The 14,779-nt window shown below is 43.3% G+C and overlaps 1 long non-coding RNA gene across 5 annotated transcripts in view; it reads left to right on the forward strand.

Moving 5' to 3' along the window:
- LOC138165283 (uncharacterized) overlaps nucleotides 1-14,779 on the forward strand; it is a 112,942-nt gene that overhangs the window by 56,869 nt on the left and 41,294 nt on the right. The window contains exon 3 of one of the 5 annotated variants that reach the window (XR_011169329.1): nucleotides 8,401-8,476. The exons of the other annotated variants lie outside the window; for them this stretch is intronic. This is a non-coding gene — a long non-coding RNA (uncharacterized lncRNA). The remainder of the gene's footprint in view (nucleotides 1-8,400; nucleotides 8,477-14,779) is intronic. 5 annotated transcript variants of the gene reach the window in all.

Genomic DNA, 14,779 nt, shown 5'->3' on the forward strand with positions numbered 1-14,779 from the left:
CTCTAGCCCCTAGCCCCTGGCCCTGAGCCTCCAGCCCTCAGCCCCCAGCCTCTAGCCCCTAGCCCCTGGCCCTGAGCCCCCAGCCCTCAGTCCCCAGCTTCCAGCCCCTAGCCCACAGTGCTCAGACTTCAGTCCCCAACCCCTGACCCTCACTTCTCAGCCCCCAGTCCCATCCCATCCCTCCTTCTTTTGCATTGGGCCTGGTTCATCAGATATCGGAGTGCAGGCCAGCTGGGTTTCCCTGAGGTTAGCAAGCCAGCTGTACTAGCCTGGGGGTTGAAGCCTTCCCAAAGGCCACAGCCAGGCCCTCCCGGACTCTCTGTTTATTGGCTGCCAATCGATTGCCTGCAGCTCCCAACAGATGCTGCCAATGAGCTTGTGCCAAGGAGCCTGGAGGAGAGGACAGGATGTAACAAGGGATCCGACCAACCGTGTCAGGCCAGCACTGTTTGAGGTGCCTCTGCCCAGGGACAGATTTCTGACCCTGCTGGTGAGGTGTGCGAGCTGGGAGACCACAGGGAGGAATTACCCCCTTTGTGTGTCCCTGAGCCATTTCTGGGGGGCCCGCATTGTTCTCAGCTCAGGATGGCTCTCTGGAGGAGGAAGTGCTGCCTAGACCCACTTCTTGCTGTTTCCCAGATTTACTGCTGCCAGCCAGGCTTGGCCTAATCAGGCTTGGCTTGGCTGACATTTTGCTAAGCCTGAACCCCCTGGTGCTGCCACTCGGGGATGAATGTGCCTCTCAGTAACTCTAGGCAAACTCAATGAACACTGAGTTATTCCTGTTTGATTTCACTGGCAAAGGACCTCCCCATGGGGAGCCAGGCCTAATTCAATATCCTCCCTTCCTCCTTGGTTTCCAGCTCCTTTTTGGGTTTAGGGAGCTTGTGCTTCTGGCTTCCGAATAGCTAGGGCAGTCAGTATCCTCAATAGAGGCCTCAGGTTACATACAGGCTCTAAAAATGGGCCTGCCCAAGTGCAGTGACAAAGGCCATCTTGGCTGAGGTGGCAGGTCAGGCCAGGGGGAAATCAAATGTGCCTCTAGGATAAAAACCTGCCTCAAATCCCTCTTCTTTGGCCTTCATTTCATCAAGTGCAAAATGAGATGATTGGACTGGACAAGTCTGTAAGACAGGGGTCACAACCTGGGGTCTTTGGATGCCCAAGTGGTCTGTGGGTGAATTTCAGGAGTCAGTGAACTCAGATGGAGAAATATTGCATATTTATTTTCATTAACCTATAACTGGAATATGATCTTTCATTCAATTGGGAATTTTTCATAATTTTTCTGAGAAGGGTTCCATTAGCTTTGCTAGACTACCAAAGGTGTCCATGATTTGTCCATGGCCAGGAACTCATGCTTTGAGGATTATTTGCAGATCAAATTCTACATTCCCATGATGCTCCTGACCATCAAGAATGTAAGTCACCCAGTTTCTTCGAGTCTCAGTTTGCCCATCTGTAAAATGGTAATAATTACACTTGTCCTTATCTCACTGGATGGTTGAGGAAATTGTCTTGTAAACTCTAACCATAAACTGCACAAAAGTGAACTATGACTATGAATTAAAAAAACAACCAAACAAACTCGAGCTCTAAGGTTTACAGTGGACTTTCTCTCTAAGGTACACTATTGTAATCCCTGGAAAAATAAAGATGATGATGATGTGAGAACTAGGGTTTTAAGGTTTGCAATGGGCTTTCCACATATTATTCACAACAATCCTGTGAAGTAAATACTAATTATTATCCCCTTTGAACAGATGAGAAAATTGAGGTCAAGTGCCCTGAGTCACACAGCGAGTAAATATCTGAGGCTAGACTTGAACCCAGACCTTCCTGACTCTAGGCTAACCCACTCCGCCACCTTCAGGGCAGGGGCTATTTGCATTTTGTTTTGAGGGAGCTTAATAAATGTTGAGTGAATTGGATTGACCTGCCTTTGGTCACACAGCCAGGCAGTGATGGATTGTGGGCACTCCAAGTTCAGTGTTCTTTCCATTATGGACAGTGTGCGTTGTTATATGTTCTGGTGTCTGGGCATACTTTTCCAAAATAGCTTCCCTTTTTAGTATAGCTAAGCTTATTTTGTAGTTAAAACAATAACTTCTGTTTGTGTCATGCTTTTAATTCTGAAAATCATGATTGTTCTTGTGACTAATAATAGCTAGCCTGTATTTCCCCAGTGTTTAAAGGTTTGCAAAGTACTTGGCATGCTATCTCATTTGGTCATCACAGTAACCCTGTGAGGTGGGTGCTATTATTATCCCCATTTCACAGATGGGAAAACAGATGGAGAGAGTTTACCAAGTGATTTGCCCAGAGTAACAAAACTTTGATTGAATCTGAACATTTGAATATGGTTGGATTGGTACCATAGGATTTAAAGTCAGGTTTTTCTTACTCCTTCAGATGAAATCAATGAGTATTTATTAAGAACCTACTATATGCCGGTTAACTCTGTTTGGCTTCCTTCCCATTTTTTTCTTCCAGTCTTCATTGTTATGATACTTTTCCTCACAGTGAGCTTAAACTTTCCTCTTTGTAGCTAAGATTCATTTCTCCTCATTCTATCTTTTAGGGCCAAACAACTGAACGGGAGAGAAAGCCCTGGAGTTAGAGGGTCTGAATTCACCACCTTGGTGAGCTCATTTTACATCCATGGGTCTCTGTTTTCTAATCTGTAAAATGGAGGGATTGGAGTCAGTGGCTTCTGAGGTCCTTTCCAGATCTAGATTCAGCCCCAATCCTGAGGTCAATCCCTCTAGGTGATCCTGCAGGTACTTGAAGTCACAAGGAAGACTCTGAGAGAGTGTGAGTGGTTTGCCATACTCCATCCCCACTCCTAGAAGAGCAGTGTAAAGCCCGTTGCTCTGTTTAATTCAGGGGCAGGAGCTGGGTGGGCTAACACTGACTTTGTCTGGGCCATATTGTGCCTTCTTCCTGGCAGACACTCTTCAGATACAAAATGATACACACTAGCACTTGAAAGATGCCTGAAACAACTTTAATGTATCTCTCAATAATCCCAGAGCACTTCACAACAGTATAAGAAATCAGGCTGATTGGAAGCAATTTCTCGGAATGCTTTATCTTTCAGAAGGAGAAAAAAAAAGAGAGAGAGAGAGAGCCTATGAATGAGTGTCAGAAAAGCACCCTGATAATTTCATTAAAACAACATTGCTCCAATTCTGCCTACTAAAATTCAATAAGCAAATGAAACTCAGTGGAAAGGGTGTCCGACTGTCCTGGCTTCACCCCTCAGCACCCCCAGCCCTGCCCCCCATGCCAGCACATTTTCTGCTGCCTGCTCTAAACCAGTACTAATTTTTCCCATCATCCAGTCATCAAGACCAACAAGTTAAAGATGTTAGCCACTTGAACTCTGAATTCCCTTCCTTTAAAAAAAAAATACGGAAAAGCAGCATAACATATACACAAAATTAAAAAAAATAAACGATCATTTCAATTTGATAGTGTTCATGATTCTCCAGTGTTTATGATTCTCTAAGAGGGGCAGTAGCAGGGGACATTTGAGAGAATGATGGATTGGCTCCCAAGAGCCCCTGGGGCTGGTCCCAGCTCTGTTTCTAACTAGCTTGGTGATGGAGGCCATGCTTCCCTGTAGATGCCCATAGGACATATCTACCTGGATATCTCACCAGAACCTTGGATTCAACATTATTTCATTATTTTGTCTCTGATGTGACCCTGTGCCAGCTTCCCCCCCCCTTTTCTTAAACTCTCCCTGAAAAATTCCAGAAAAATTCTGCTAGAAGGCAGTGTGGTAATAGTTGAAAGAACACTGACTAGACCCAGAGAGCTTGGGTTCATTTCCCACCTCCTAGGCTTACTACCTTTGTAATCAGGTAGTTACAAACTGCTTACACCTCCCTGGGCCTCAGTTTCCTCATTTGTAAATTGAATGGCTTAGACTCCATGGCCTCTGAGGTCACTTCCTGCTTGAAACCAATGATCCATTGATGCTAAATTTTTTTCCCCTGAACTTGCCACATCTGATTTTGCTATTTCATTCATTCATTCATTCATTCATTCATTCATTCATTCATTCCCACCTTCATAGATTTAGAGTTAGATGCTACCTTAGAGGCCTTCTTGTCCATAGAGGTTAAACAGCATGGTCAAAGTCACGAAGGTCTGTGGGATTTGAACTGAGGTGGTTGTTTTTGTTTAATTGTTTCCAACTATTTGTGACCCCATTTGGGGGTCTGTGGCAAAGAGACTGGAGTGTCTTATCCTTTCCTTCTCTAACTCATTTTACAGATGAGGAAACTGAAGCAAACAGGGTTCAGTGACTTGCTAAGGTCACACAGTTACTAAGTGTGTGAGGCCACATTGGAACTCAGCTCTTCCTGACTCCAGTCCTGGTATGCTACTGCACCACCTAGCTGCCCTTAGCTCCACATCCAGTGCTCTTTTATTAACAAAAGAAAGAAATTAAGTATCCACGATGCACCAGGCACTGTGGCAAAAGACAAGACGGCAATAGTCCCTGCCTCAGAAATGCTTGTGCTCTACTCAGCGCATGCAGAGATCAGGGCGCCGCCGTGCAGAATGCTCCCTTCTCTGCAGGTTTTCTGGGCTTCTCCTCTTTTAGATCTCAGTTGCTGGGTCTTCTTGGTTCCACTTCCCCAGTATTTCTTCCACCAGGCCCTTCCTTTGCATCCTCGTGTTTGGGATCCTTATTAGCAGACACCTGGATTCTTACAATAGCCTCTACTTGGTCCTGGGTCTCCTTCCTGCCCCCTCTATCTTCAGTCCAGCCTTCTCCATGCCCGCAGGCTAAGACTCCTTACCCAGAGAGATGGTCCCATCACTCCCAATCTCAAAACCTATCGCTTCCAGGCTCAGGTTCAAAATCCCAACCTTAATCCTAGTCTACATTTTACCTGTTCATACATACACATCTACCTACTTACTTCCCAACCTACCAACCTACCATGGCTATCTATTCATCCATCTATCTATCCATCTATCCATCTATCTATCTATCTATCTATCTATCTATCTATCTATCTATCTATCTATAATGTGTGTCATCTAATATCTATGGATATTATCACATATCATCTATCTATCTATCTATCTATCATCTATAATGTACATCATCTAATATCTATGGATATTATCACATATCATCTATCTCTCTAACTATAAGCTTTTTGAAGGCAGGCTTTTTTTTTGCTTTCCTTTTCTCTTTGAATCCAAAGTACTAGGCATGTAGCAGGTGCTTAATAAATACTTCTCAAATGAATTGACATGTACAACAACTTGTAAAGTCTTATAAGCCACACAAATGTGAGCTCATAGGACTCCTGTCCAATCTGTGTATGAATCCTCTTGCTCCCTTCTAGACTACGAGTCCCATGAGGGCAGGGGCTGTGTCTTTTCCAACCTTGATACCTCCTTTCATCCCTAGCACTAGACACCATAGATGTAAAATCAGCTTTAGGTTTAATTGCATTTCTTCATCTATAAGATGAGAGGTTTGGATCTTTAATTCTAACCCTAATAGCTCACGAGTCTACTACACTGACCAAGTTATAGAGGCTCAGATTCGCATCTTCCCAGAATCCAGACGTTTCCTTACATTTGGCCCTAACTCAGCCCTCTGTACCGTCGGTCCTATTTGCTGCCTCTACCCTCTGGGGCCAGGCAGAATAGGTTGGACTCCTCTTCTACACACCAATCCTTCAAACACTTGCCAACAATTAATATGTTTTGTTCTGAGTCTTCTCCTAAAATTCTTTTCATCTTTCCTTCTTTCAACTGGTCCTCATTTGGCAAAGACTCAAGGCCCTTCAGCCTCTTAATCGCACTTGCTTGAAGTTCTTCTAGGTTACTGGGATCTTTCCTAATCTGTGGTGCTCAGACCCTACCACCATGGGCCAGATGCACTTTGACCCTTGGCGCCTGCTGCATTTTGAACACCCTGCCTCTCTCTCTGCTGCCTAGATAGTAGGAGGCCTGCGCAGAACTCATCCCTCACAGGTGCACTATCTACTGAGCTGATCAGCAATTGCGGAAGGATGCCCTTAAGCCTCTAACCATTTCTTTACCTAAACATGTCCTTTCAGCAGAGCTTTCTCAATGGAGAGCTGATGGCCCTTGGGGATAACAATGGACATCAGCATAGCCCTCTAAGGTTTTCAAAGCTCTGTATAGGCACTCTCTCATTTGGTCTGAGAGGGAGCTTGAGTGCCAACAATGTTCAATGCTGCATCTGCCTTTGGACAACTCAGCTTCAAACTCCACCTCTGAGGCTTATTGTCTGGGTGACCTTGACCAAGTCGCTTTCCTTCTGTGGTTCTCAGCTTCCTTATGTCTAAATTAAGGGGAATGGATTGGATGACCTCAAAGACATCTTTCAGCTCTAAATCTATGATTATCTGAGCTTATATGCCTATGATGACCTTATTCCGTGTCTATACAACATGTCCCACATGTCTTAGAGCAGTTTGAAGCATTAGTGGCTTTGAACTGCCCTAAGACATTTGAGATGCTTTGTATAAACAGTGCTTCCATGGGACTGACTGCCCTCTCTAATGTTACTTCACCTAATAGTTTTACCTAATAGATTGGTTCTGTTCTCACAGGACCAGTCAACTGTGCTTTGCAGGGCATGCCTGCAATTGTTGAGGCTGAAGGTACAAGGTCTCTATGACCTTGGAATGCAAAGAATTCTGAAATGAGGAGCATATGCTATGTTGTGGTTTGGCAGTGATGAATTTTCCCCCTACATTCTAACAGGGACATGTTTTAAGGTAATAACTCATTTCATTCCACATCATATGCCAATTTTAAAAAAATCTATGTATTTATCAATATTTATTGGGTGATTAGGATCCAATCCAATCCAGAAAGCATCAATTAATCACCTATTATATACAAACCACTGTACTAAATTCTGGAATATAGAATAAAAAAGTCTATCCCTTATCTTAAGAAGCTTACAATATGCTGAAGGTGTGGGTACAGAACATAGCTCATTGTATACATGCTCACCAAATCCTGTGCCAATTTAAAGCATACTAGTAATTCACCTTCATATACTACTTACAGAATTATAAGGAAATATTCTCTCAATAATCCTATGTGGAAGGAAGGTAGTGCAAGTATTATGACCTTCATTTTTACAAATGAGTAAACTGAGGCACAGAATGGTTAAATGTCTTGTTCAGGGTCCTACAACTACCAAGTATAAGAACCAGGTTTGAATACAGGTCTCCTGACTTGAATTATTTTCCTTGTCATATTGAACATAATATTATTATGAAATAGTAAAGAGCTTGATTTGGAGTCTGAAGACCCAGGTTTGAATCTCAGTCTTATCACTTATTATATGTGACCTTGGGTAAGTCTCTTAACCTCTTGAGGTTTGAGTTTCAGATTCTTCATCTGCAAACTGAAGAGACTGAGCTAGATGACTCTAAGGTCCCTTCAATCTGAGCTTTATGTAGTAGCTAGATGGTACAGTGGGTAGAGTGCTGGGCTTGGAGTCAGAAAGACCTGAGTTCAAATTCTTCTTTGGACATTTCCTAGCTGTGTGACCCCAAGCAAATTGCTTAATGTGTGTTAACCTCAGTTTCCTCCCTGTAAATTGGGGATAATAATAGCATTTCCCTCCTAGGGCTGTTGTGTGGATCGAATGAGATGGCAAGACAAGCAGTCCACCAACCCATGAGTGTCAGATAGCGTTAGTGTTTGTGCTGGCTGCTGTGATTAGCATTGGGCTTATTGTCTATATGGATGGAGCACGGGCAGATTCAAAGAAGGAGAAGGCCTGGTCCTTGCCTAGAAAGAGCTCATCATGTGTCTTGGGAGTCAATCCCTCTACCTGGATTCCAGGGAATGGAGTGTCAAGTCAGGAACATTTCACCTTCGTGCCATTTAAACCCACATCAAGCTAGATGTTAGAAAAGCAGATGTTTGGATTTGCTGATAGAAGATACTTGGGTTTCCTTCCAAGCCAGTAGTGCTCCTCTGGACTGACAGCCTCGAATGGGTCTGGACCGGGCAGGGAAGCCCTGCTTGTATTCTCAGGGCAAAAATCCCATTCGTTCTCAGAGTAGAGCACTGTATTCTACTGACTTCCCCTGGCTGCAGTGGGGCTGCACACAGATATCTTCCTCTCCATACCTGGATGCACAGAGGGCTCCTTCGAGCTCAGATGGAGCTGGAAGGTGTTGACAAAATAACTGAACTGACAAGAAGCATATTGACTTTTACAGTAGAGCCCCGCCCAAACCCATAGCCAGTGATAGCATGTGCTGGAGGACAAAAGTGGACATTTAGATCATGGGGCACAAATTATTCAAGGATGCTCGGGAGAGCAAGCTTCAGGATCATTAGATCACTCAGAGCTTTTTTCTCTTCTAGGCAACTGATGGTCTGTGCCATACTCACATACACACAGGATTTACACTAGCGATCGTCTGACCCAAGGGTTCTTAAGGTGAGGCGGACTGATTCAGGGGGTCTGTGAACTAGGGAAAAATTATGTCTTTGCTAAAATTGGTACCCTTTGTAATCCAATGTGTTGTATTCTATGCATTTAAAAACATCATTCAGAGAATCCATAGACTTCGCTGAACCGCCCAAAAGGTTAGGGCTTTTTGATCTAGTTCAATAATCTCGTTTTATAAATGAAGAGACTGAGGCTCAAAGAGTTTAAGTGACTTACTAAGGGACCACAGATGGTCAATGGACAGCCTGGCATTTCAATTCCAACTGGCTCCAAAATTATTATTTCTTTCACTAGAAAAGGGGCTACGCATCTGAAATGAAAACCCTAATACCTAATCAGAGCGGATCCAAATGTAGAAAAGGCTGGTGGCAAATTGGAAGAAGAGAATGATGAATCTAGCTGAAAATGGGAAAAAAAGAAATAAATGCTGTTTGAACATTTGCTGACCCTAATCGAAAAGTTGAACTGGTCTAGTCACTGTCTCTTGGACATGTACATTCTTGCCCTCTGTATTTGCTTCAACCTGTGGTTCCCAGCCGGAAGGCCTTCCCTTCTTCTCTCTGCCTTCCCAAGCACTTTCCAGCCTTTTAGACCTATCAGAGCTCTCACCTCTACCCACCCACTCAGAGCCTTCACAGATCCCCTGGCTTCTGCCACCCTAGTTTAAAAACACCTGGATTAGTTGCTCACTTGTCCAAATGTAGGATCCCATAATCATATGTGTCTGTAAGCATGGCCTAGGCCATGGGTTGCTGAGAAGAGAACCAGTGTCTGAGTTATCTAACAAACCTGTGATTTGTTCTCCTTGGCCACTCATGATCCCACCTCACCATCCAGGCTCTCACTTTGCTCTGAATATCCATCCTTCTCTCAGAATCCTGCAATCCCAGAGCTAGCAGGAAGCTCAGGCACCCTCTAGGTCCTGCCTGAAAATCCATCTTCTCTACACCCTCCTACCAAATGGCCATTTTGCCTTTGCTTTAGCTATGGAGGACGATTGCTTGACAATCTCTTCATGTCCTTGAAGACAGTGATTATGTCAATCTTTGCTTACTTCTGCTCATATTCAATCAATCAGACATTAATTAAGAGACTACTATATGCCAGGCACTGTGTTGGGGAATGGGGATACAAAAGCAAAGGGATTCCTGCCCACAAGGAGCCTGCATTCTAATGGAAGTTAGGGGGTACAGTGCCTAGAGCTCTGGATTTGGAGTCAGCCATCCCTGAGTTAAAAATCTGCTTCAGACACTTACTAGCTGAGTGATTCTGGATAAGTCACTGGACCTCTCTTCACCTCAGTTTCCTTCTCTGTAAAATAAGAATAATGATAGCATGTATCTCTCAGCCTCACTGTGGGGCAGAAAAAAGGTAATGTTTTGTAATGCACTTTGCAAACCCTGAAGCACTACATAAATGTACATAAAAATAAAAGCACTATATAAATACAGCTATTATTGTTATAACTGTTATTAATGGGGGAGAGAACATGGCCATCTATAAGCATATGCAGAAATGCAAATAGGCACATATAAAACACAGATATAAGGTAACCTTGGGAATGGAGGGCATCTGGGCTAAGGCTTGAAGGAAACTGACATTCTAAGAGGCAGAGATGATGTCACTGTATTCATTATAAATATATAGGTATATACAGGCATATATACATTAGAGAGGTTCTTCTAGATTACATTATATATTTTATATATTGTATTATATTATATAATATATTTCACACACACACATATATACTGTGTTTCCCCGATAATAAGACCTATCCCGAAAATAAGCCCTCCCCTTACTGTGTAAGATTCCTCTAAAATAAGCCCTCCCCCGAAAATAAGCCCTATTGAGATTGCTACTGTAGTGAAGGTGATCCCCTGCGCTACATGCTACATTACGGTACCCTCTGTATGCACCGTCCCCACCCCCCCCGTGAAACGCACACCATGCTCCGAGCTGCATCCAATCAGAGCTGCAGCAGTGAGCGCATCATCCTGTTCTTCCCCAGTGATTTGCTTGCTGGCGTCATTGAGAGCAGCGCCGCGGAGGAGAGCTGAGGCAGGGCAACATAAGCCCTCCCCTGAAAATAAGCCCTCTGGTGTTTTTCTTTCCAAAAAAATTAATAAGACAGTGTCTTATTATCGGGGAAACACGGTATATATAAATATACTCATAGCTTCGGTATACTATTTTTATATTTAGATGCTAAAATAAAATTTTATTGCTATCGGTTTTGGAACATTTATATTTCCTTGTGTATTTTTCCTTATTCTCCCCTTGTAGATCACAAGACTGTGAGAGGTCAGGAATCTTAGTAGCTACAGGACTTCCTAATCTAGGGTTTCTTATTGTGGAGAGATTTCCAGGGGTCCATGAATATGAATGGAGAAAAGTATCTTTATATTCACTCACTTCTCATTTAAACATATATATTTTTTTCTGATTAGGGGCCCATAGGCTTCATCAGACTGCCAAAGGGGTCTGTGACACACAAAATGTTAAGGATCACTAGCATGATGGATACAAAGCTTTCCTCAGATACTCCCTGGGTGACCCTGAACAACTAAATTAGATATTCTCGGACTCAGTTTCCTCATCTGTAAAATGGGGATAATAATAGAACCTATGTCACAGGGTGGTTGTGATGATTCAAAGAGATTGTGTGTGTTGTGTGTGTGTGCATTTTCCCCCATTGTGTCATGTTGCTATTCATGGACTGAAGTATACTGCATCCTTAAGAAATCCTTCTAATATACTTTCCCCACACAATCTCTCATTTGATCATTACTTTCTGAGGAAGCTCAGGCAGAGATTACCATCTTCCTTTAATATAGCAGGAAACTGAGCCTCAGAGAAGCTATGGGGGTGCTGAGGGCCACCCAAGTCAGTCGTGACAGAGCTGGGGCTGAACTAACTTTGCCCAGGGCCTCTCCCACCATGCCTTCCTGCCTTCAGAGTATTACTGTTACTTGGATGGTCCACTCTGTAGCCAAAGCTGTGCTGTGAGGACTGCCTGGCGTCTTTCCTGTCTAAGCATTCAACGGCAGCAGAGCCAGGAAGATGTTCTCTGAAAATCCCCGGAGTTTCCGGGGAGCCCGCCTGGTTTCCACACCCCTGAATCTCGCCCCTTTTGTCTGCAGCCCAGCCCCCGAATTCTTTTCTCCTTCAGACTCAATGAGTCTGGGCTGAATTCCATTATGCCTCACACTCTCATTACCATCTGACCAAGATTTATGGGTTGATAATTGTCTGGAAGCTAGACCACAGAGTACCGTTTGTGTCCAGGGCTAACCTTTCTGACGACCTTTTGGATTAAAGGCAAAATAAAAAGTGTGATTTCTCTGTAACCAAGCAGGGTAATGTGAGCTTCCAGCTCTGATAATCCAAAGCCTCAAATTTCCCTGCCTGAGACCGCACTAAACCTGAACATGATCGGGTGAGACTAATCCTGTGGGTTCCTTTCTCCCCTTCCCCCTCCAAAAGAAAAGGCTTCTCTCTCCCCTAAGTCCTTTCCCGGAGATATTGAGTGAAATTTTCCCAACAGAATCATGGTCACCATTCACACCTTTGAGGCCTTTATTGGATTATTTTTATAGGCTATTTTTAAATACTTCTTTCAAAAGATGTCCTAATGGAAACCAGACCTTTCCCCTCTGCTGGCTTAGAAAGCCACTCTTTATTGGAGGTCGGGGAAATGAGTCCATGGAAACCTTCCCAGCAAGGTGGGTGAGAATGGACTCTTACCTTCCCCCAAACCTCTGTAGACCCACTGTCTTTCCTGCTGATGCTTGCTCAATTCTACCAAAGAGGTTTGAAAAGTTTATGAGGAAAATCAAACATATGAGAAATCTCACCACCATCACCGTCTGTTCCGATGAAAACTTTGAACGAGACAGAAATCTAGGCATGGAATGTTAGGTTTTTCCTTCTGCAGGGTAGTGGTGTGTCATGACATCCTGGGGAGCAAGGGAAGCGTATCCATTATAATGATGAGTACCCCATGTTGGTTTAAGGAATGTAGGATGAGCTTAAAATCTCCTTGGAACTAATCCTATTTGCCCACTTTCTTCTTTACCAAAGTGTATTTTCATCATTGGAAGACAGATTAAGAAGAGATCTTAGAGGCTGCACATGACCGTAGAAAGAATACTAGTTCTTGAGTTAGGAGATCTGGGTTTCAATCCCATCTATGTGACCTCGGGCAAGACACAACCTGAGGCTCAGTTTCCTCATCTGTAAAAAGTTGGGTTTGGACTAGGTCTGACTACATAGACTAAGATCCTTTTCAGCAAGACAGAATCAAAAAGTGATTGAATGGGCTTGGGGTGCTTCTGAGCTAAGAGACTAAGGAATGCTTCCCCCCTTCAAAAAAGGTGAATTTCACAAGGACTAGAAGTAATGCAAAGTCTTATTTAATCCAGCTGTATTTAGCACTGAAATACATAGAGGAAGGTCCTCATTTTGGTCTTGGAAACTACCAGATTGAGATAAGGGGAGATTGGACTAGATGCCCTGTAAGATTTCCTCTAGCTGAAAATCTGTGATCCTATCATCCTGGTAAGACTTCAGGTAAGATCCTAATGTCAATGTCAGTAGCATATTTCTTTCAATCTTCTTCTGAAGTGTATTTCTTTGTTGTTAAATGAAATGTAGCTTATTCATGGGAAAAAAAGACTACCTCTAGAAAACTCAATTTACTTCAATAATGTGGGATGTTGTGTAAAGGACACTTCTGAAAACTAAGGAACCTGAATTCTTGTCTTGGGTTTTCCATTAACTACCCGAGTGATCTTGGGCAAGATTTCGAAATGCCTTTTCAAGTATTAAAAAAATACTTCACTATGATCAGGTAGACTTTTGTTGGGAGGTCTGTTTTATATTCTTTCCTAACTGGCTTACTTGGTCCTCCCCCACCCCCCACAAAGAGAAAGCCCATTCTTTGATAATGGTGGGTCAGAGATCTTTCTGTCTGTCCGTTTTATAAATCTGTCTAGAATTGTGGCAGAATTATAAAATGGATAGACAGTAAAAGCTCTTATCCATCATTATCAGAAGATGAGTTTTCTCATTAGTGGGGGGGAAAAACCAAGTAAGCCCGCCAGGAGACGAGAATATAAAACAGACCTCCCAACAAAAGTCTACTTGATCATAATGAAGTATTTCTTCTTTATAAATCTGTCTTGAGCAGTGGTGAGTGGCTAGATAGCACAGTGACTAGAGTGCTGGACCTAAAGTAAGGAAGACTCATGTTTATGAGTTCAAATTTGACTTCAGACACTTACTAACTGTGTGACCCTGGGTGAGTCACTTAACCTTTTTGCCTCAGTTTCCTCTTTTATAAAATGAGCTGGAGATGGAGATAGTAAAGCAATCCACTATCTTTTCCAAGAAAACCTCAAAAAGGGTCATGAAGAGTCGGGCATTACGGAAACCACCGAATGACAACAATTCTCTTTTCCTTTTGTCTCTTTTTTGACAAACTTTGGCATTTATGAAGTAACTACCATAAGTAAGGCCCTATACTTTGTAATACCGAGGATAATCAGCATGTGACTAAAACCCCAACTGCCCTCAAAGAATTTTCAGTTTTGTAATAGAGATATGAGAAGCACACGCATGCTTATGGCTTAAGGAAGGCTGTGATAAGGATTCGGAGGAAGGTGTGATCAGTTCTGGAGGGGGCTAAATCAGGGAAGACTTCATGGAGCCTGTGGCCTTTGAGTTGGGCCTTGAAAGGCAATATACACAGGTAAAAACAGCGCAAAGTAAGTTTCTGCTTCCATGGAGCCTGTCCTAGAATCGTCCACCTAGAAGAAGCCATTATCTGATGGCCTCAGATGCTTAAGAGTTGCATGACTCTGGGCAAGTCACTTAACTTCTGTTTGCCTCAGTTTTCTCAACTGTAAAATGGGAATAATGAGAGCGCCCACCTCTCAGGGTTGTTGTGAGGGTAAAATGAGGTAATATTTGTAAAAAGACCTTAGCACACACTAGGCACTATAAAATGTTTGTTTCCTTCCTTTCATTTCTTTCTTTTCCCCATCTTTTATCCCTCCTTCCTTCTGTTGCTTTCTTTTTTCCTTTCTCTTCCTTCTTTCCTTCATTTATTCCTCCCTTCTCCCATCCCTCCCTCCCTTCCTTTTCACTCCTTCCCTCCCTCCCTTCCTCCTTCCCTCCCTCCCTCCCTCTCTCCCTCCTGCCTTCCTTCTCTTCCTTCCTTCCTTCCTTCCTTCCTTCCTTCCTTCCTTCCTCCTTCCTTCCTTCCTTCCTTCCTTCCTTCCTTCCTTC

Source organism: Petaurus breviceps, unplaced genomic scaffold (genome assembly GCF_028583685.1).
Source record: "Petaurus breviceps papuanus isolate PSGF00001 unplaced genomic scaffold, PetGlider_PUasm1.0 208, whole genome shotgun sequence".
Taxonomy (NCBI): Eukaryota; Metazoa; Chordata; class Mammalia; order Diprotodontia; family Petauridae; genus Petaurus; species Petaurus breviceps.